Here is a 23,557-nt window from a genome sequence, read left to right as displayed (position 1 = left end):
TTATATTTCAAAAACAATGTTTACATTGTGTAAAAAAAGGATTTTGTATATCAAATAGTAAAACACATCTTATGTGTAAGATGTGTTATGGATGGATGGATGGATGGATGTTCTTAACTATTCACTTGGGCATTTTTTGACGATCTCACCTCCATCTTTACTTCTGAAAATCTCAGCTTAGGTTTTAGCTACACAGGTCCATAAACTGACACATGAGCCTTTGTCAACTTCCAGTTCCTTTTGAAAATGTATATTCCCCAACCAGTCGATGATAGATTGTTGGAGGTGGCTGGCTGTTGCTAGGCAAAATTGGTTGCAGAGAGTATGCTGCATCGTAAACCTCTGATTGCTCTGCTTGCTAGTAGATTGACAAAGTGGCCTATGGATTGCATAGAAGATTCCAACTTGTCTGCAACCCCTCTCACTCTAATAAAAAAAGAAGACAAAGTTCACCTCAAAGTAAAAGTTGTGCTTTACTGCTAAAGAGATGCCATTTGAAAAGCAAATGCTCTCCATTTCCAGTTTGTATTGCATTCTTCACAGTTTCACTACCACTTCATCAAGTAGTCTGTGAGTCTTTGGAGACAAGTTGACATCTTCCATACAAACTACAGTAAACTGCAGCAATTTGCTAGCAATCAAAGCAATTACAGGTTTTCATACAGCATTGTATACCTTTTGTTTACAATTTCATCTAGTAGCAGAAAGCAACTGCCTGTAACCTGTAACCACTCGACAACTGGTCAAAATCAGTGAATACTTCACAAAAAAGGGGATCGGGTTTGTTTTTAATCTGTCATGTATGAAGACAATTCAATTAAAGTATTACCAGCTGAGCCAGAGGATTGTGGAGTGGACCAGAAGTCCACCATTGACAAGGTGTTGAGGAATGTGTTTGAACAAATTTGATCTGCAGCAGATCCTCTATGCAGCTTACACAGCTTAAAGGTTCTGCTGCTAAAGGCTTGGTGCCAGATACCACAGCGCACTTTTAGAAGTCTTGTAGAGTTCATGTTTCATTGGGTCGAAGCAGTTGGCAAGATACACTGGAACAATAGCACATTAGAAAGGGATGGTCAAAATGTTTTGGCATATCAGTGTATATCTGGTGAGTTTGTAAGTAACTATGGGCACAAATATGCAACTCCAGAAACTAGTATACTAAAAGTATACTAGAAGACCAGCGGCAGGGGGATGCATTTATGTCAGTCAATGCAATCACTGTATTGCATTGATGTTTGCATTTATGTTTTAAATAAATAAAAAAATTTGATCAGGACACAAGAAGTAAAAGCAGGACAATGAAGGACAAATGAGTCATGTTTTGCATATGAAGGGCACTGAAGAGGTATAAATGACTCTTCTTTTATTGAAAATAGGTGATAAATTTGCCATAATGTACCACTTATTCTCCTATTGCCATCTATTTTGAAGGATTTTTGGGTCAACCTTATCTGTGTGTGCACACACACATACACACATAGCTGAATAAAACTCTGCAGTAACACACACACACAAACAGAGAGAGAGAGACATACAGGAATTCAATATCACTGCTTCAGTTGCTGTGAGATGCTTTCCCCACTGGTGTGCACACACGCACACACACGCACGCACGCACACACACACACACAAAACTTCAGCCAACTTCTCACAGTGGCATTGTTCAAATACACAACTGACCTAGCTATGATTAATTCATTATAAGACGAAGCATAGTATATGTTGTCTGTGTGTGTGTGTGTGGAAGGGGACAAAGAAAAAAAACTGTAGGGGAGAAGAGAATAATGCGAAAAAGATGGAAAAAGAGAGGGACGAATGGGGAGAGAGGGGAGATTCAGAAATGTAAAAAGTCAGCGTATAAAAAAACAGAAACAGAAAAAAAGAGAGACAGAGGGCATGACGGGTTTGGGTTATTAGTGCTCCCTAGTGGTCAGCTGGCGGATTTATTCATTTGATTTATTACACTGTCCCTGCTCTGGGATTTCATGTTTGCTCCCACTCACATTCTTCTCATTTTGTATTTATCATGTGTGCAACTTCGAAATTGCTGCTGCCATCGACTTTGAGCCTCTTAAGTAGGCTTGATATATACCCATCCCCACTCCACCTCCATTCCCACACCCACAACAAGAGTCCTCTACACATCATCAGTTCCCCACCAGCTCCCCTCAAGCCAACTCAAACATACAAACAACCCAACAATGAATTCTGAGACAGACTAATAAAGGCAATTGTGTTGATGTATGTAGCTGTTAGGCACGGCTACTGTGCGCCAATGGACAGTATTTCGCAGACTTCTATCCCCATTGTTCCATCTGAAGCAGAGTTAGGAAAACACTCCATTTATCGTATGTCAAACAACGGCCTTGTGTTTTCATATAAATGTTAATGCTCTCTCCCCGTGCACACTGTTTAGTCCAGGGGGGTTCTCTCAATAAAAGGAAGAAGGAGCCGCAGCCGAAGGAAGAAAGACTACAAGGCAGCCGAAGAATAAAAAAAGTAATCCAGCTTTTCACTAAAATCCTGTTTTTCAAAATGTCACATTGGATTAATAAAGGCCTTACATGGTCATGTAGTTTTGTTTTGTCCAGCTGAGGAAACAGGGGTATGAATGAGAGGATTACAAACATGGCTGCACACAATTTCTCAAATAAAAAATTTATTTTTTGTAGAATTCATAACTCTACAATTCTACCAATAATGCAAATCAAAATATATTAAACACAGGGGGAAAACATTACAATTTCACTGTACCTGCAACTGTTATGCAGGTAATACTGGTGTGCCACAATGTCTAAAGGTTTACATACTAATAACCTTTACAGCAGCCCCATTGTTTTAAGTCCTTATTAAAGCAAACCTCTAATCAGTCAATCACATGTAAGTAACTCAGTGCATTTAGGCATGTAGGTATATACCCATCTTCTGATGTTGCTTCTTGATGTTGTAGGGTAACAGGCAAAAAGCATCATAAAGTTCATGTCTTCTCATATTGGTTTGAGTTCAGTCGACTCCAGTGACCTTCACAGTAACCTGATCTTAATCAAGTAGAGCACCATTGAGATGTGGTTGCATTGTGGATATGCAGCTGAAAAGTCTGCATCTGTCATGTCAATATGAACCAAAATGTCCGATGAACATTTCTAGCACCTTGTTGAATCTATGTTATGAAGAATTAAGGAAGTTCTGAAGGCAAAAGCAGATCCAACACCGTACAACCAAGGTGTACCTAATAATGTGTATGTAAGTCCAGACCTGTTGGGCTTCATCACTGCCTGACACAGATAAACACATCAAATTAAACTAGCATTGTGGTACATCATAGTAGTTCTATTTTCTTTCTATTGATTGGGACTAGTTCGGCTACTTGTAGTGTAGCTATGTGGGACAAAATCAATGTTTACTACAAGTGTAAATTAATAAAATTATTGTATTGCTTCAATAAAAAGTAATTAAAAAAAATTAAAAATTAAAAAAAATTGAAAATGTTATTAATAATCTTAAATCCATTGAACTTGACTGTGTGGATGGTAAGATGTCCACACCCAAAAAATAGTCACTGCACTGTCTTAGAAGTTTAACCACCTATTTTGATGGAAAAGTATAATTTCCAATTATCAAAATAATTTGCAATCAAGGGTTTGAGATTCAGTGCATTTTTCATTTCATAATTTCATTTCATTTTCCATCATTTTCCCTCATTCAGAACACTTAAGAGGAAAACAAATGCAAACTAGCTCATATTTAATACATTTAGTGTTCAGTTTGTCAGTATTATTCATAATCTGATTTATATACAAATTTTACTGATAAAATCATGGTCAAAATGTATTTTCTATTTTCAAAACATTGTAATTCATTGAAAAAAATACATTTATGACATCCAAAATCCCTTTTGTAAAAACTAATATAGTATTATGAAGCTGACTTTCTCCAGTTATAAATTATTTTTATAAGTACATTAGTTTGTTTGTTTTTTATTATACCACCCATTTCTGTTTTGTTAACTACAGGTCCTACCAGACACCTAATACAGACAGAAAACAGACACATTCACAACTAGAGCCAATGTAGGATCACCTGCTGACCCAACCTAATGAGAGAAATGTCACATAACATTTCAGAAATCCTGTGATGCACAAAGTTATTTATTTACTGTAGTCATGCAGGGAGGCTTCAAAGTGATCTTTGTTTTTTGATTTTCCCCTGCGTTCATTTCCCAAGTTTTGCAGCTGTCTCATTTACGGAGTTCTTTGTTCCATGACAGCTGTTAATTCCTCTCGACAAACCATTACCACATTATTTTATACTTGTCTTTCCTGAAAATACTGCAACAGTAACAGTCTGTAACTTAATCTTTTCATAGAGAAGAAATTTTCACCTGTAGTTGCACCTCAAACCTGTGGAGAAGCCTTAAAATTAGAAGCTGCAAACAAACTTTATAGCAAGAACACAGCCAGCGAATGTTTCTGCCCATATTGAGAAAAGAGATCAAGACAAGTTGAAGAAAAACAAGCAACCAATCCACAGGGATTTCTCTCTCTGTATTTCTTTCTATCTCCTCAGTTCCATAACTCCTCTACTCATCTTGTGATCTGTTCCCTTCATTTCTTCATCCATCCCTCTATATTTATTCCCTTTTTTCCTCCCAAAGGTGTGCAAGTAAAACTTCTCTCATTGGCACCTTGGAGACGGTCTGGTATGCTAGAATAAACATTTCATAATGGAACTATTGATTTGCTGTGGGTATTTTTTTATTGCAGGTAAAAGTATTCTCAAGGTGATGGGGTAATAATATGAAGGGCTTTTTTATTGGTTTATTTATTTATTTTATTCAATCAATGAAAGCCGGAGAAGAGGTGAGGAAAAAAAACAGATAAAGGAAGAATGAAAACAACAGAAACAAACATTGTCAGTGCATTTTAATTTTAAAATGACCAATAATGTCATAATAAATGAAGAATCTTTTAATCTTAATAAGCTTAGGATGAGTCAGTTTATATGAAAAAATCATATAAAGATGGATAAAATAATCATTTGGTATGAGTCTGATTCTTTAAAATCAATTGTGGTCTGGCAATTGTTTGTTGAAAAGGAAGAAATATTTTCAACATAGCAAAAGGAAAGCATATCAAGTCACAAATAAATAAATTATATCTGTGATGACCTGCGCTGTTAGTGTATGTGGATTTTATTTCAAAACCTGCATCTTTATTTTTTTTACATCAAAGGTACAGTGTGTAAAATTGCTACATGTCAGTAGATTACAGTCAGCTGAATTCTGCTTTCTTAGCCCTCCCTATTCAAGTTTATAATTCTAGTTACGGTGGCAGCTGTAGAACAAATAACTCCCACCTGCACTCTAGTGAATGTACGCTGTCAGTTTGCTGTTTACCTCAGCTGTCAATATGCTGGGTGTCCATGTCTATTTACTCTAAAGGAGCCTGTAGGACTTTATGAAAGGACGATGATGACTCACTGAAGCTCACTTCTCTCTGATCAGCAACACTGAGGTGAGTTGTTGAGGATATCCTGAACTTTACTGTTAGCCACTGTTAGGTGCTGTTAGACAACATTAGTCATAGTTTCTTTGAAGTGGAGCTAGCATTGTGTTTATCAGACTGTTAATCAGAGGGAAAGTGTGACTTTTAGGACACTCGAGACGAAATTTAGGAGGCATAAAGTTATCTTCTAACGACTTGTCGTTGTTTTTAGCCAGTTCGTTCTCAGCTGACCAGAGATGGGAAGACCACATGTCAAACTGCTGCAATAAGTAACTATGAAAATATCAGAAATACATATTATTACATATTACAATACAAGCATGTTTATGATGCTTATTTATTTCTATTGCTGATGCCTATGTTTAAGATGATGCTTGAGGTGAAGAAGATGAAGTGGAAACGAAAGAGGAGTGTTGGTGGAGAAAGAGAAAGACATAAGGGGAAAGAGATGATGAATACATGTACAAATATTAAATTGTCATATAATGTTTAAAAGACCTATTTGTGATCTTTAAATTAAAAGTAACTTATAAGGCATACACCAACGGTCTCTAGTCACATACTTAAAAAACGATTAGGTCAAACAGCAATATCCATCTCACTATATTTGAACGTGACAGGGTAACCTAGTGGCTTCCACAAACCTGTGCCCCTCCTTCATATTTTTATTAGATTAATTCAGAGTTTATACATCAGTTTGGTGGAAGATGTAATGAAGGTCAGTGTATATTTATTAGCAGAGCATTTCTACAAATCAAGTAAAAAAATACCCTTACTTTATTTGTATCCATTGCATCATTTTCTACAGTCATGACTGGGGAGCAACAGCTCTTCCTGCTGACTGAAATAAAATGCACTCTAATGAACTCTTAATCCCATAGATTGTCCTTTATCATTTGTTATTTTATTTGTAATTTTATTTGTTTGTTTGTGTGTTATCAGAGCATGCTGGTGTATATATGTGGTACATTAATGGTCAGAAAACACTTGACCAATTGTAACCTTTAAATAGAACAAAGTCTTGTGTTGCTGCTGGCAACACCAGTGGACCCAAAATATTGCCCATTGCCATCTAAAGTATTCAAAGGCCAGCTCAAAATAATCCACAACTAGAGCAGAAAATACCAATAATTCCAAAGATCTGGAAGTAATTATTCATCACTGAAAGTCTTGAACTCCGTACTTAACACCATCCCCACAAACTCTTCAAATCTGTAACTTGTACAGAACATTTAGTAAATGTTACAGAATGGCATTTTCCCTGTTTTTCATAAATCTCACCTCAACAAAAACAAAATAACTGGTAATAGTTAGAGATCTATTTCAAAATTCTTTTTTTCTTTTTTTTTTTTTTTTTACAAACAACAGAATAAATACCTTTCAACTTACAGTCTTTATTATAAGTACCAGTTTTGATAATCACATCAAGGAAGTCAACAAAACTTTTCATCACTTAAAAAATTATATGAAAAGTTCGTACATTCTCATCTCAAACTGACTCTGAAAATTCGACCATGCTTTCATATCAAGCAGGTAAGATTATTCTAATTGCCTATTTGCAGCACTCTCCAAACAATCAGATTGTGTGTGTGCTTTATAGGTTTTATCTTGCCTTGAAAATATATACAGAGTTTTATGTTTTATTTTCTGTGTTAAGCACATTAAGTTTATGAATAATGAAACATGCTATATACATATTATCACCACTACTATTACATAAGTTAATATCTAATGAGCCAATCTCTGTTATTGGAGTGTAAACAGACAAACCGTTTAACTAATTTGCGTCAAGAAGATTTCAGATTGGCTACCCGAGTAAACCAGCTTTTCAAACGTTTTAGCATACTATTAAACAGTTTAATAAAAATTTATTTTAAAAAAACAACAACATGCGAAGAGGTCTTAACATAACATGACATAGTGTTCTCTTTATTATGAGCTTTAATGATCATGGCAGACACATCTTTAGGTATTGACTACCTTGCAATCGATAGCTTACGTCTATGACGACAACCTCTTAGAGCAGGACACACCAGACCCAGAAACCTCAAGTGGTTTGGGAGGCCACATTAAAGCCTACTAAAGAAAATGTATTCCCTTCATCTTTCTCTCACTCCTTCAAATTTTCTCTACTATCTCACTTGAAAACATGTTTCGCACTATTGCACCCCCTCACCATTTTTTCTCTCTCTGTCTTGAAAACCCTCTTATTCTCTTTCTTATGCTTCCCAGCATTGTGCTTTGATTTTTCACCCCGCCCCACCTCTCTCTCCCTCTATTTTGCAGGCTCTCAGGGTGCTTTGTATCCCCCAGACACAATGCCATCCATTCATATTACATCAAGGGACAGTGACACCAATTATTTGAAGGGTCCATTAGGCTGCACAACCCCATGATCCAGAGGATGAAGGGAGAATAGAGACAGATGGACAGAGAGCTGGGAGAAATATGAAGGACATTTGAGCTTAGATTAGGGTGAAATTAGATGTAGAAGGTCTGGTGAAGTTTTGAGGGAGGTAAAAACTTAAATGGACCAGCACTTGAAACTGTCAGATCATAATAATTCATTGTCATCAAAAATAACTGAACTCCAATTATGACTTTGATGTTTGCAGCAAAAACTCAACAATGGAAAAGCTAAAAGACAAAACCAAGACTGCTGCCTCTAAATCTTTATAATTATTATTACTCTGCTCTTATATCCTGTTGCTGCAGTAGGATTGCCTCAGGCTCAAAATTTCCCCTTGTTAACTCATAATTTTTAGTTTAAGTTGTGAATTTACTAGGCTTTGTTTCTAATATTAATATCTGAGCATTAAAAAAGGACTGCACATGTGTAAGTATCACTGCAAAGCAAACCTTTACAATGTACTTCTTAAAGGGCATGCACAAAACAAGCTGTAGGCTAGCACCTGCAAAAGCAGATATGATTCTGTGAGAAAATCAGCAGAGACACTGTCAAACCTTAGCACAAGAAGAGTTCCTCAGCATTAGCCAGTTAACCTGATGGTTGAAGTTGACAAGTAAATTGTATGTGTTTTGCTTTAGAGTGTGTTATTATCAAAGGTTACAATTCTTTCTAAATTTACCTATAGTCTAAATTTACTGCTAACTAGGGGCAGGGGCAAGTTCTTGACTAGACATTTAAATCTAGCTGGCTTTGCTGGTTGTGGACAGAATTATGGTTGGTTAAACATATTATTCTTATTGTATTAATGTGCAATGGAAAGTCCCGGTTTAAAGATGAACACTACCCAGGCTTGTAGCCCTCTCAGACAGCTGCAGTATCCTCTCTTCTTCCTTTGTTTGTGAATTGAAGTTGTAAACTAGCAAGGGGAAGTAAGCATATGAAAGCTGTGCTAAACAGCAGTATTCTGTTTTTTTAAAAGGTAAAAATGTTAATATTATGTTTCAATTTTGTCAGAATAAACTGGAATGTAACCGAGGAACCAAAGTGTTGGGTAACAATATGCTGCATCGTGACATAAATGTTAGGGAATAAAATATAAAACCTACAAAGGCAAACCAAGGCTACTGTGCTAGCACTGCTAGGATTAGCCAAAGTCTGCAAACCATTTAGAAAGTTATACACAGTTCAAAGTGATACACATTTCAGCAACATGTAAAACATACATTTATTAACGGTTTCATATAGCTCCCAAAACACTGACAGTGTTTAATTTTTCTTCTCTCATTTCAAAGACTAACATCCCTACTGCTAAGGAAGCTAGCCATCACACGTGACAGAGACTAAAGTATGGCTAATGCAACAGTTTTAATGATGATTAATTTACTGTTGGCTTAATTCTGGATTAGTACTTTAATCTTGTTACTCATACTTTTGTGGAGAGGTTTAATTGCTTTATTGCTTCAATTCATGTTTCACATATCCAGCTGCAAACTGAACATTAGATTTTTAAATTTATTATAATCAGGGTAGGTAATGATATATTGTGCAATATAAATTTCCTAGATGTCCACTCCCCAAAGATGTTAAAAAAGAAAAGGTGCACACATCATTAGACCTACAACGCACTAAAGGGGCACCCAGATTACTTTCCTGGTACATCTGTAATGACACTTGTGGTCCATGTGGACTCAGAACTTGAGACTCAAGTTGTACACTCGAACATCACAGCCACAAATATTAGTAATGAGTGGAGAAAGTAGTGTTTGTAAATCTAATATTGAACAAAAACATATTTAAAGTAGATAAAACTATAGAGAGGTCATATGTGAATTTATGTCATCAGAACTGAAGATTAAAGTTTCTGATTTCAACCCTATACTTGTGATAAATAACCAAATGAATTGTGACCATGCAAAACACTGTGTAGTCTGAGAGATTAAATAACCATTAGTTCCACTTTTGGTTTCTAACTTTTATACTGTAAGAAAAAAGCTCCGCTCTTCTTACATTGCATCATCTTAAAGAGCACACATCCTCCTCTCTTCTATCCTTTCGCGGCATATTTATCACTCAAAATTTGTTCTCTCTCTCTGGACTTGCTGCTCCATTTCTCCCATTTTGTGTGGGCACTAAGTTTTCCTCTGAGGCCACTGTCATTGTTTTCCATTTGGGATGACTCTAAACTCTTCAGGCATCTCCACACAGCAGAGAGGGAGATGGGAAGACAGGGAAAGGGATAGAAAACAGGGGCCAAGTCTGGGAACCAAGGATCCGTAGCCAATCTACCATGATGCTTCGGTCTGCAGTTCTGGGAGTGAAGTCAATCTCCTGCTTTATAATTTCGTTACACACATTCAAGCTCAGATGTACATGGACACACACAGCCGCAAGTCCTACTTTTTATTACACATGTGTTGAAAGTACTGCGACACACGTCCACCCACTTAAACTCAGCTGAAAATGTCACTTTTTCCTCTCTTTTCCTTTGGAAGTTAGAGGGCTTAATCAGCTACAAGTTTGGTGGAAGTTTTAAAAAACTGCAGAAGTGAAAAAGAAGGAAAACACTGTGGCAAGAAGGTGTGACATGGGGGATGTTATCTTTGAGTTGATTTAAAGTTGGTCTAGACATAAGAAAATAAAATGAGAATTTTAACCCTCATTTGGGGCATCAAATAAACACTATCAAACAAAACAATGTTTGGAAATTTTATCTTAGAAATTAACTGATTATCAAAACTATTAGTGATTATTTTCAGCTTTGAGGGGTAATAAATAGGGTTAAATACCAACACATATATACACACTTCCAAATACACACAGATATATATGGAGCATCCATATACACTTTAATTTCCACTTTTTTTTTTTAGCCTTTCAAAAGCAGAGGAAATACCTGTCTTTGATATACAGTCTATGGCAAGAACAGAAGCAAGCACATACACACAGATATACACATAAATAATAGGGTACAAAAACACCTCATGCTGCAGGTGCCAATATTGCAGGTGGCAGGTAGCATGTGGTGTGCGTCTGTCAGACACTCACACAAATGACAGTGTGGGACTTTGTAGAGCAGTGTTGCTGATGCTTACAGCATCACCACATAGCATAATTATAGAGCAGACTGTCTCTAAGCTGTTGCATCTCTTCTCTCTTTTACATGCAGGTAAAAAAAAAAAATCAGCCTTTGACAGCTTTTGTTTTACAGTCGTTTATTTTCAAAGCCAGAAGTTGCTTGACATCCCAAAAAACTATAATATGAGGAGTTCTGTTGCAGAATCTCCCACTGTTTTGGGTTAAGTTAGATTTAACCCAGCTATTGAAAACAGTCCACCAGACAACAGACAAAAGCAGATAAAAATGATGGATCAAACACAGCTGGTATACCCCCTGCAAATACACAACCTAGTAAATCTAATAAGAGCCTATTTAATGGGTCAACCCTATGATGGGGTTCATGATGTATGGGGCAATCTTCTGCTCGTTCGCACCCTGCAGCACTTAAGCCCTTTTGACTGTTTCCACAACATCCATAAGGACAAACTCAGCCTGAGAGCCACTGGCCTACATGAAGTTGGTAAGGGTGGAAGTGTGGTAGGGAAGAGGAGCAAGTTAATGAAAAGGAGGAAGAAAATTTTAGATAACATCTGTGGTTAAAGAAAATAAGTTTACGACTAGCAGTGGCAGGTATTTCCTTCTCTGAGGCACTAAAACGCCAGTTCTTGAGAGCCACCAATTTTGAGGAGCAATGCATAACACTGGAATACTGCAGCTGAACTGAATGTGGCTGGAATTAAAAAACGTATAGTTGCCTCAGGTTCAGACCGCCAGCTGTTCCATCCCCCTAACAAGTATTTGCTCGGTGATTGGTATTGATCATACACACTATCAGCCCCCTGCAGGGGTAAGTTTGACTCAACTGAGATAATTATTTAGTGTTAGAAGCGAGCAAAAATCTTTATCTTTTTCCCTCTAACTGAAAATCTATCTTTCAACCTAACAAAGTCGACTAAAGCCAAACTCTGGTGTTTACTAAGGAATTACCAGTCTGAATTCACCTCTCTACTTGTCCGTGGTGTGCCACTCCTCTAACCCTATGACAGCTGGCACAAGTTTTGTTTGTTGATGTATGTTCAGCAGCATTTGCAAGCATCAATATACCTTTTAAGATGTATGTTATTCACCCATTTTAGTATAAGTTCAGACCAAATCATGTTTTTTAAAATGGGTCAGGATTAAAAAAAAATTCTATCAAGTCTGTTTAATAGGGGGATTTTCTATACTAATACATCCAGGGTAAAGTCACACTGCAGCAGTTACTGAACATTGCCTCATTTTGGAGTTCTTCATGTTTAAAACACTCAAATCTCCATCCTAAAGCAAATCCGTTATTGATCATTAATTTAAACCTCGAGAATGAATTTTAAACCAGCAGTGGATTTTGATATTTCTGTCTCATCCAGCTTAACTTTTACTCCAGCCATACTTTTTAAACTTTTCCTTGGACTGATATAAGGAAGTGTGAGTGAAGATGATGCAAGCTTCTTTTAGTTTTCACTCCATCCTTTGGGTAGTCACTTTGTGACAAATTTATTCCACATGAAGTAGTTCTTTATTTTAAATTTTTAGTTTTCATTTATCGTGTACATTTAATAAGCATTATTTTTGCTCATCAGAAAGTATAAATACATCTCACTCCGACTGAGTTAATTTTATCATGTGGTCGCAGGTTATATTATCCAACAAGGCAGACACTAAAGAGGATAAAAAAAATGTTTGAATAAACTAAAAAAAAAACTAATTAAAAAAATGCTTGATATCACAACTTAGTCATCTAAATGATCTTAAATGCAGTGGTATTCTGTTGGGCAAGCAGTGCATGCAGTGCTTGCCTTCTCAATTCTAAAGAGAGACATAAATTAAAATGTACCAAAGTAAATTCTCTCTCCTTTCATCTCAGACAGCACTGTCATAAAGCTCCTAGCCTGTTTGTATCCGTCCTTTACATTACTGAGCTTGTGGGTATTGTTGGTAAAGGCTTATTTCTGCTAGTAAGAAACTGTAGCTCTCTCTGTTTTAAGGGCATGTATGTCTCCTGTTAATGTAGTCTCTCTCTCTGTGTGTGTGTGTGTGTGTGTGTGTGTGTGTGTGTGTGTGTGTGTGTGTGTGTGTGTGTGTGTGTGTGTTACACTGGTTTAACACATTGTGTTCTGGCATGGAAGCATGAAGCAGGAGACAATACTGGATCTCTGGATTCTTTGGTATCAGTCACTGTCATACAGAAATGCAGCGAACCATAAGCTGTGTGTGGTGCGCGTCTTTTAGGCGTGGCTCCCCTGATAAAGCACAGAATGAATGCCTTTAACCAAGAACACCAGAGATTTATTTTTGCTGTTAGTGATCAGGCTAACTTATCATGCTAGCATTACAGTTGTATCACTGTTATGTCACTTCGCGAACTCAGACCTCTGCAATACTCACATGGTCAAGCTTTTTTTCTGGTGGTTTGTGCATATGCATAGTGGATAAAGCTATGATCTTTCAAAGTAAACCGATGGGAGACCAGCAAGTGAGGCAAGCTGCTGGTGGCTGTATTCTCACTGCACTGACATCAGTTATTGTCTGTACTTTGTTAGCAAGTGGACAAGCTTCAGTGATTTGTCATTGTAACAGATGAGTTTCCTCTTGCTAACCACCATGGCCAACGTGTGTGATGTAGAAAAGATGGAGTGTGTTAATAACTCATTTAATACTTTATCTAGGAACACTGATGATGATGATGATGATGATGATGATGATGATGATGATGGAGAGTGGATCGCAGCTCTGACCATGTCTGGTGTAATAAAACAACCAAATTGACCAGGTGCAGCCTCATCATCACTTTCAGATTAGCATCTATGAGAATGTCCGAATGTAATATTTTTGACCAATTGTTTTGGAAACACTTCAACTTCATTTTTCATTTACATTTTTAATTTTCCCTGTAGATATTCACAGTCACAAACAGTTAAGCCTTTTAATTCCGCTAATTTTTTTTTTTATATTAACACATTTTAATATCCTTTTTTTAAATGAAGGCATAGGTCACTACAAATATATGATTTATAAAATATGATGTTGGATTATAGAAGAATATAAGGTATTAAAAATGAGTCCAAACTTAAACATATGCATTAATAACATTAATCCATTTAACACTGAAGGGAAACCATTTTCATTGCATTTTTAATTATATTTGCTTTTGATTTTTTTTATGAAAAATCTGCCAATAACACTGTTTTAGGTGTACTGAGGTATGTGCGTGCGTGTGGATGTATGTCAAAATGTGTATTTATGTATTAATGTGTGGTGCCCAAATTATGCCAGTCTCGCTGAAATAAAAACTATGAGGGAATGTGGTGATGAGGACTAAAAAGCAGACCAGTAGTTTGATGTAAAATGAATACTGAGGAATGGGCAGATCACAAAAAGTAATTTACTTTCTTTATATTAAAACATTAAAACTTTTTAAAAAATATTTCATTACATAAAATTGTATGCATCACATCATCACAGTGCAACAACATAACAAAGAACAGACTTTCCAGCTAACACAAGAACTTCACTATTTCCTGCTCAGCATTGCCTTGAAAGTGATCGCACAGATATCTAAACCCACTCACTTTCACACACTCAGACAAATGCAAGCACCTTCCTTCATGTGCTTACTCAGATACTGGCCACTCAGTGATGTATGTGAGGTCAGTGGACTAAACATTTTCACTCTGTGTCCTGCAGCCTGCAGGGGTCTGCTTGGTCAGCACAGAACCGCTCACCCTTATCAGCAGACAGGGAATACCTGCAGGACTGCCTCAGTTTGAAAGTCATGATAAGTGTGTCTATATGGTTAAGTGTGTGTGTTTGTGTGTGCCTTTACCTCCAGGACAAACTGAGAGAGGAGGCTGCTGAAGTGTGGGTTGGTGTGTGTCAGAGTATTATACAGAAAAAAAAATCTGGAGTTTGTTGTGTTATACAGCGAAAAGTAAAATAAAATAAAATAAAAACCTTAAAAATCCGATGAAAGCAAGTCATATCTTGACTATCAAAAGGGAGCTGACAAGGGATTAAGGATAATTTTAACATTTTACTGGTTACATTATTAAATGTCATATAATAAATCCAATCCCTGATTCTCTGCCTGTTGTTGTATTAACCATATCAGATCTGGTATAACACTAAACCCTCCTAAAGGCTTTGATACAACAGAGGCACATCACATTTATAGTAATTGCTAAAAATTTTGTGGGGATATATAATTCCTCAAATTTTTCATTTATCACTGAATATATGTGGATGATATTCTCTCGGGTAAAGAGAGGGGCTGAGCTGTCAACTGATCACCACCTGGTGGTGAGTTGGATCAGGTGGCGGGGGAGGACGCTGGACAGACCTGGTGCACCTAAACGCGTAGTGAGGGTGTGCTGGGAACGACTAGCAGAGGCCCCAGTCCGCGAGATCTTCAACGCACACCTCCGGCAGAGCTTCAACAGCATTCCGAGGGAGGCGGGGGACATTGAGTCCGAATGGACCATGTTCAGCGCCTCCATTGCCGAAGCTGCTGCATTGAGCTGCGGCCGCAAGGTGGTTGGTGCCTGCCGTGGTGGTAATGAAGAAGGAGTCCTATCGGGCTTGGTTAGCCTGTGGGACTCCGGAGGCAGCCGACAGGTATCGACAGGCCAAGCGGAATGCGGCTCGGGCAGTGGCTGAAGCAAAAACTCGGGTGTGGGAGGAGTTCGGAGAGGCCATGGAAAAAGACTTTCGGACTGCCTCGAAGAGGTTCTGGCAAACCGTCAGGCGTCTCAGGAGGGGAAAGCGGTGCTCTACCTGCACTGTGTATAGTGCTGGCGGAGCGCTGCTGACGTCGACTGAGAAAATTGTCAGGCGGTGGAAGGAATACTTCGAGGACCTCCTTAATCCCACTGACGCGTCTTCCAAGGAGGAAGCAGAGTCTGGGGATGAGGGGAATGACCCGCCAATTTCTGGGGGCGAGGTCACTGAGGCAGTTAAACAACTCCTTGGTGGCAGAGCCCCTGGTGTTGATGAGGTCCGCCCCGAGTTCCTGAAGGCTCTGGACGTTGTAGGGCTGTCCTGGCTGACACGCCTCTGCAATGTTGCGTGGAGATCAGGGGCAGTACCCGTGGATTGGCAGACCGGGGTGGTGGTCCCCATCTTTAAGAAGGGGGACCGGAGGGTGTGTTCCAACTACAGGGGGATCACACTCCTCAGCCTCCCCGGGAAAGTCTATGCCAGGGTGCTGGAAAGGAGAGTTCGTCCGCTAGTCGAACCTCTGATGCAGGAGGAACAATGCGGTTTTCGTCCTGGTCGCGGAACACTGGACCAGCTCTTCATCCTCTCGAGGATACTTGAGGGTGCATGGGAGTTTGCCCAACCAGTCTACATGTGTTTTGTGGACTTGGAGAAAGCATTCGACCGTGTCCCTCGGGGTGTCCTGTGGGAGGTGTTGCGGGAGTATGGGGTGTCTGGCCCATTGCTACGGGCCATTCGATCCCTATACAACCGTTGCAAGAGCTTGGTTCGCATTGCCGGCAATAAGTCGGACTCGTTCCCGGTGGGTGATGGGCTCCGCCAGGGCTGCCCTTTGTCACCGGTTCTGTTCATAATTTTTATGGACAGGATTTCTAGGCACAGCCAAGTGGCGGAGGGCTTTCGCTTTGGTGGCCTCAGGATCTCATCTCTGATTTTTGCGGATGATGTGGTTCTGTTGGCTTCATCGGGTGAGGGCCTCCAGCTCGCACTGGAGCGGTTCGCAGCCGAGTGTGAAGCAGCGGGAATGAGGATCAGCACCTCCAAATCTGAGGCCATGGTTCTCAGCCGGAAAAGGGTGGAGTGCCCACTCCGGGTCGGGGATGAGGTCCTGCCCCAAGTGGAGGAGTTCAAGTATCTCGGGGTCTTGTTCGCGAGTGATGGGAGAAGGGAGCCGGAGGTCGACAGACGGATTGGGGCTGCAGCTGCAGTAATGCAGACGCTGCACCGGTCCGTCGTGGTGAAGAGGGAGCTGAGTGTAAAAGCGAAGCTCTCAATTTACCGGTCGATCTACGTCCCTACCCTCACCTATGGCCACGAGCTGTGGGTAGTGACCGAAAGGACGAGATCGCGGATACAAGCGGCGGAAATGAGCTTCCTCCGAAGGGTGGCTGGCATCTCCCTTAGAGATAGGGTGAGAAGTTCGGCCATCCGGGAGGGGCTCAGAGTAGAGCCGCTGCTTCTCCACATCGAAAGGAGCCAGCTGAGGTGGTTTGGGCATCTGGTAAGGATGCCCCCTGGGCGCCTCCTGGGTGAGGTGTTCCAGGCATGTCCCACCGGGAGGAGGCCCCGGGGCAGACCCAGGACACGCTGGAGAGATTATATCTCTCGGCTGGCCTGGGAACGCCTTGGTGTTCCCCCGGATGAGCTGGAGGAGGTGGCTGGGGAGAGGGAGGTCTGGGCCTCTTTGCTTAGGCTGCTGCCCCCGCGACCCGGCCCCGGATAAAGCGGATGAAGATGGATGGATGGATGGATATTCTAAAAGGCCAAATAACAAGGAAATCCAACAACAACACCCTAATAAATGGCTGTAAAATAATTATTAGATCAGTAATACGCTTAACTTTTTAAAAAAATTCTTTTTAAATCCCTTTAATTAAATTTGGTTGCGATGTTTTCTTATATACTGTGATATAAAACCTTTTTATTTTTACAGGACATAAAGAACATAATGCTGAAAAAGGCTGTGGTGGTTTTCAAATTGTGTTATCTCATAGTATGTCCAGACGAGAGGCTTCAACAACATTTTAACAGTACTCTCAGCACTGCCTGCAGCACATATAGCAGAAAACCGCTTTTTCCTTTTCATGGCAACTCTACATCAAAGTCTGCCCCACATATTGTTTCAAGACTCAGATAGGACTCGTCACCCAGGCAACCTAGAAGAGAGTGGCCTGGAACTTGGAAACAAGTTGTAAAACCTGCATTTTAAACCAAATGATGATATTTTTTTTTCTTTTTATAGACCTTTTGAGCTAGACTTTGAGCTTTTTGGTTATAACCAAATAGCTCAAAGATGTGTACTATAAACTGAGATTAAAGAGTCAGTGAGATAAGCTAATCTTAAAGTGATAGTTTTTAGTGTCATGAAGATGGTTCTTTCTTTATCTGTCTAGATCACCATGGTAACTTATAAATGTATAACCCATGGTCCTGAACAGGCTGTGTTCATTTTCAGTTTAAAACTGTGGCCACATTTCCATTAATTATTCCATTTACAGTATGCTCTAAGTGTGATATAAATTCTTTGCTGAAGGAATGTTTAATATATGCGATATGTTAATCCATATTTTACTAACACCACTGAATAAAAGCCAGCTGAAAAGCTCAAACTGCATGTATTTCATTGTCACTAGAATTTGCTTTCATTCAGCTAGTGATGCAGAAAATGTGTAAATGTTTTTATGCTTGGTCTTTATGAGCTGCTAAGTCTTTTTTACACTGCTGGAATTACAGCTACTTGAACGGACATTAGGAAATTGATATGTTCTAGAATAATTACCACCAACAATACTTATCCATCAGTAAAATTTATCTAGCAACAAACCAAAGTGATTTTCAAGCCTCCTTCACCGAACTGTGAGAAAGAGTCAGACAGGAAAACGCAAAGTAACCTTAAATGGTCCAATGTCTCAAAAGGTCATTATCTCAAATGTGCAGCAGTCATGTTAGAAATAACCCACAGCACTGAGAGTGCATAGAGTGGTATAAAGATATTTTTGTCTTGAGGTGTATATAATATACCTGGAGATAATATTCTTTTTTGTATTAATCACTCACAAGGTTAACATTTTTCTGCAGCATCTTATTTAATTTAGCTTCATTTTCTTTATTTACAGCAACAGGGTTGCCTTTCACAGCTATATTTTTATAGTTCTTATAGATCTCTCACATTTTCCTTTATGTTAAACTGTCTTCACAGAGCTGGTGGCTAAACAAAACAAAACAAAACAGCACCAACAAAATTACACCTTGCAGCAAATGCAACTTGAATAAGGAGCCAGTCAGGTCCATTTTAAAAACCTTTTTTCATTCATTCATTCATTAAATAATATAATATTTATATAATGATCGCATGTGAAAGACAAATTAGCATCTTGTGTCATATTTTGATAGTGATCCTTCTTTTCTTATCCACTTAATTGTGTTTTTAATATTTCTCTAACAAGCTGGTGTCATAGTGAACACTTTAAAGGATAAAGCTGGTTATATTCTCTTCTTCTTCTTGTCTTCATAATACACAAAAACACAAAATTCTGTGTTTCTTCTTGGGAGTTAGGAGTTTGCCTTGTAATCGGAAGATTGCCGGTTCGAGCCCTGGCTTGGACAGTCTCGGTCGTTGTGTCCTTGGGCACTTCATCCGTTGCCTACTGGTGATGGTCAGAGGGCCTGGTAGCGCCAGTGTCCGGCAGCCTCGCCTCTGTCAGTACGCCCCAGGGTGGCTGTGACTACAATGTAGCTTGCCATCACCAGTGTGTGAATGGGTGGATGACTGGATGTGTAAAGCGCTTTGGGGTCCTTAGGGACTAGTAAAGCGCTATACAAATGCAGGCCATTTACCTGATTTAAAACAATAATAATAATAAAAATAATAATCCAAAAACAGCAGAAGAGTAGTCTTTATTAAACACTGTTCATACATGAGTAAATAGTGTATTTGTTGCCAATATATAAACCAAAAATTGGACATGTTTGATGGCATGGTGAATACAATATACTGTAATGTAAATGTTTCGGGTGAATAAGGCACAGACTAAAAGGATGCCTCTCTTGATTTTTGTGCAAGAAATAAACTATAGATTATCTGTGAGTCTTAAAAAGAGTTGCTAAAGACCTGAACCGCAAGAGATTTCACCTCACTGTCGATCATATCCCTGTGGAGAAAAGCTTGTCAGACTGGAACAGGAGATATATGTAAATATTTAAACATCCACATGACACCAAAGCTGACACCTTCAAAAGCCAAGAAAAAGCGATTTTAAGATTTCCATCACAAGCACAGCTTAAAAATAACATTGAAAAGGAGCGTGTGGGAGTTGTACTCCGCAACTTTGTTCTGCCTATTAACTGTGCCCTTCTGTGCTTGTTTTCTCCACCACAGAAGATTTCTCTGTCCTCCCACTGAAGATTTTATTTACTGGGTTGACAATGTCATTTATATGACAAAACCACAGTGATTTTTTTTTCCTCTCTGTGGCACACCTCCGTAAGTTTATGGTTGTGTGAGCAATTATTCACATGTGGTTTTACTGCAATTAGATAACCTGGTCTGTCTCATAATATTTAGTGAAACCATAAGTAGAGTTTTAAAATGTAAATTTTATGCAGAAACTGTGGGAGAAATCATTGTGTACCAGAGAAAAACAATATTTGAGTAGACACATCTTGAAAATAAGTTGAGGTTTGATAAAGTTTAAAGTAAACTAAAATAAAAATTTTAAAAGGAGCAGATGGCTGCTGTTTACATGAGTTTCCCAATGAATCTCTATATAGATAAAAGAAAAAGTGATATTTTCACAAGAGGAGAACTAAATATTATTTTTAGTATAATTAATTTTCAATAAGTGTTGTAATCATAGACTATTAGAAAAAAATAGAAAAAATAAAATGCAGCTTTCAGGTTGGAAAAATGAAGCCAATGCTAAAATCCCAAAAAGCCTGTTTTCTATCTGAAGGCCACTCCATGCTAACAGCTAGCTGCAAAACAATTTTCAGTCTTGCAGATTTTTTGAGGAAAACAGCTTTCTATAAACCCGTACCTGCTGAGCTTCAGATCTCAGTCACCCATTCAATAAAAAATTGAAAACATTTTTTTTATTGTTGTTTTGATCATATTATGTTTCCAAATGGAACGTTTTCTGTACTATGAAACCACATGCTCATTGGCTACCTGAACACATCTTTTATGCAATGAAGATGGGAGGGGGGGGGGGGGGGGGGGGGAACAGGTGACATTACAATAGCTACGTCTTTTATACTGTCTGTGGTTGCACTGTCTAATGTGGAATCTGAGCTTCCCTTTTTTTTGTTTTGGTAGCGATTCTGGTCAAACATGCACATTAATGCAAATGATTAGATTAGATTAGATTAGATAAAACTTTATTAATCCCTCGGGTGGGTTCCTCTGGGAAATTTGTTTTCCAAAAAAGCACAGCACCGACAGAAGTTACAGAGTTAAGAATATTATATATATATATATATATATATATATATATATATATATATATATATACACACACATATATAAATACAAAGACATATACAGATAAAATATACAAAGGGGATAAATAGAATAAATAGGAATAAAAATAAAAATAAAAATACAAGTGAATTGCACATTTCAAGTATGGAGTCTATTGCACTGCTGATTATTAACAAAAAGTATTGCACAAAAGGTAATTGCACAGTGAAGTGGAGAGGCACTACAGCTTAGTTGTTCCCCCCTCCTTTGTCCTCCTGTTTCCCCTCCCTCTCCCCTCCAGAGAGGAGTTAAACAGTTTGATGGCGTGTGGGACAAAGGAGTTTTTAAGTCTGTTGGTTCTTGTCTTTGGGAGAAGCAACCTGTCACTGAACAGACTCTTCTGGTTGTTTATGGCCGTGTGCAGAGGATGCCCAGCATTGTCCATAATGTCCAGCAGTTTCTTTAGTGTCCTTTCCTCTGCCACTGACAACAGAGTGTCCAGCTTCATGCCGACCACAGAGCCAGCCTTCCTGATCAGTTTTTCCAGCCTGGATGAGTCCTTCTTTGCTGTGCTGCTCCCCCAGCACACCACTGCATAGAAAAGTACTCCAGCAACCACCGACTGGTAAAACATCCTCAGGAGCTTCCTGCAGATGTTAAAAGACCTCAGCCTCCTGAGGAAGTACAGTCGGCTTTGGGCTATATGTACAGGTGCTCTGTGTTGCATGACCAGTCCAGTTTATTGTCCACCCACAGCCCGAGGTACTTGTACTTGTTGACCACCTCCACCTCCTCCCCCTCTATCTGAACCGGCAGTGGACCTGCTCTGGACCTCCCAAAGTCCACAACCAGTTCCTTAGTCTTTGAGGTGTTGAGTTGCAGGTGGTTTGTGTGACTCCATGCGACAAAGTTCCTCACCAGACTTCTGTACTCCTCTTCCTGGTCATCCCAGATACACCCCATGATGGCTGTGTACACCCTTAGAAATCCTAAGCCTTTTAAAAAGAGGATAGTTTTAATAAAAGTGAACTTCCAGACTGTAGTCTGGAGAGGAAAAAAAACCAAAGGATTTATCAAAGATTTGGTTTGTGTTATGTAGGGCTGCTCAATTATGGCAAAAATGATAATCACGATTATATTCACTGAAATTGAGATCTGGATTATTTGACGATATTTATTTAACAATAACAATGTATTGAATAATGACTTTAAAGATTGACAAAAAATAATATAAAATAGTGTGCAAATACTGATAACAGTGCAAATGTCTGCAATATAAAAAATAAATGAAAAATGTAAACATCTATGTTTAGTGAACTTTGCAGTGTTACTCTGTGGTGCAGCTACGACACTGTAGCAAAGTTTACACACTATGTCTACTTGATCCACGTCTGACTCCGCGAACCCATAATGTTTCCACACCACTGAAGTTTTTTTTACCTCTCTTTTCAACCAACGGCAGTCACTCTCCTCTCCAAATAACTTCTGCTTAGCTTTCCGAGCTTCCCTCGGGTCCTCTTAATTGTTGTGACACGTGTTCGAAATGCAGAGAGATGCGCTCGATTTGCCACACGGAGCAGCGCGAGAGTCGAGCACGAGGGAAGGGGTAATAATCGGCTCAGTCATTTTTATTGATCGTCGAAAGCCCAGATCGTAATCGTGATTAAAATTCGATTAATTGAGCAGCCCTAATGTTATGTTTACTTAATTTATGCGCACATATTTCATTATAGTCTCAGCTACTTTCCGCTGCTCCTTTCTGTTCTGTATTTAACCATATGTAAGTGTGTGCACATGTTTTTATTGATAAGATTTTTATGAAGATAAAAATTATAATAATAAAAGTTTTCCAATAGCTGTAATGCTTCTCAGGTCTTTACATGAGGATGACCAATGAGTAGCAAAACATTTTAATTCCACCAGTTTGATATATAGAAAACAGGTCCATTACCAGCCATTTCCTGATTGATTATATCTCTCTTTCAAAAATAATAATGTAATAAACAAATAGTGAATTTTACTTCTTGACATGTGCATAACTTCAAATTGCTCTCTCACTTTAGAAATGCACACCCTACAGCTGCCTTTGGTTTCGAACCTGCAGTTCCAGAGGTCATTACGGCTCACTGGCCCTTTTTGCCAAAAAAGGTAAATAAAAAACATAACAATGACAATGAAAACATTATTCTTTATATTCATAATGTTTTCGTTAAAAAGGTTAGAATATATCATTAAGTAAAAATGTTTTGCTCTACATCAATTACCCGGGCTCTATTCTTTTATTTTTGCTGATAGGTTAGCAATGAAACTGAAACTTTTTTCTCTTTATATGTAACCAGGTTTAATTACACTTTGCTGTAACTGGGTCCCAAA

General features: G+C 38.7%; 1 long non-coding RNA gene across 1 annotated transcript in view; it reads right to left on the bottom strand.

The window, feature by feature from the left end:
• The window catches only part of LOC146510250 (uncharacterized), a 100,080-nt gene that overhangs the window by 30,526 nt on the left and 45,997 nt on the right, over positions 1 to 23,557 (bottom strand). The gene's annotated exons all lie outside the window — the stretch shown is intronic.

The sequence above is a fragment of the Neolamprologus multifasciatus genome, chromosome 10 (genome assembly GCF_963576455.1).
Source record: "Neolamprologus multifasciatus chromosome 10, fNeoMul1.2, whole genome shotgun sequence".
In the NCBI taxonomy this organism is placed as follows: Eukaryota; Metazoa; Chordata; class Actinopteri; order Cichliformes; family Cichlidae; genus Neolamprologus; species Neolamprologus multifasciatus.
This window is presented reverse-complemented; position numbering and strand designations above follow the sequence as displayed.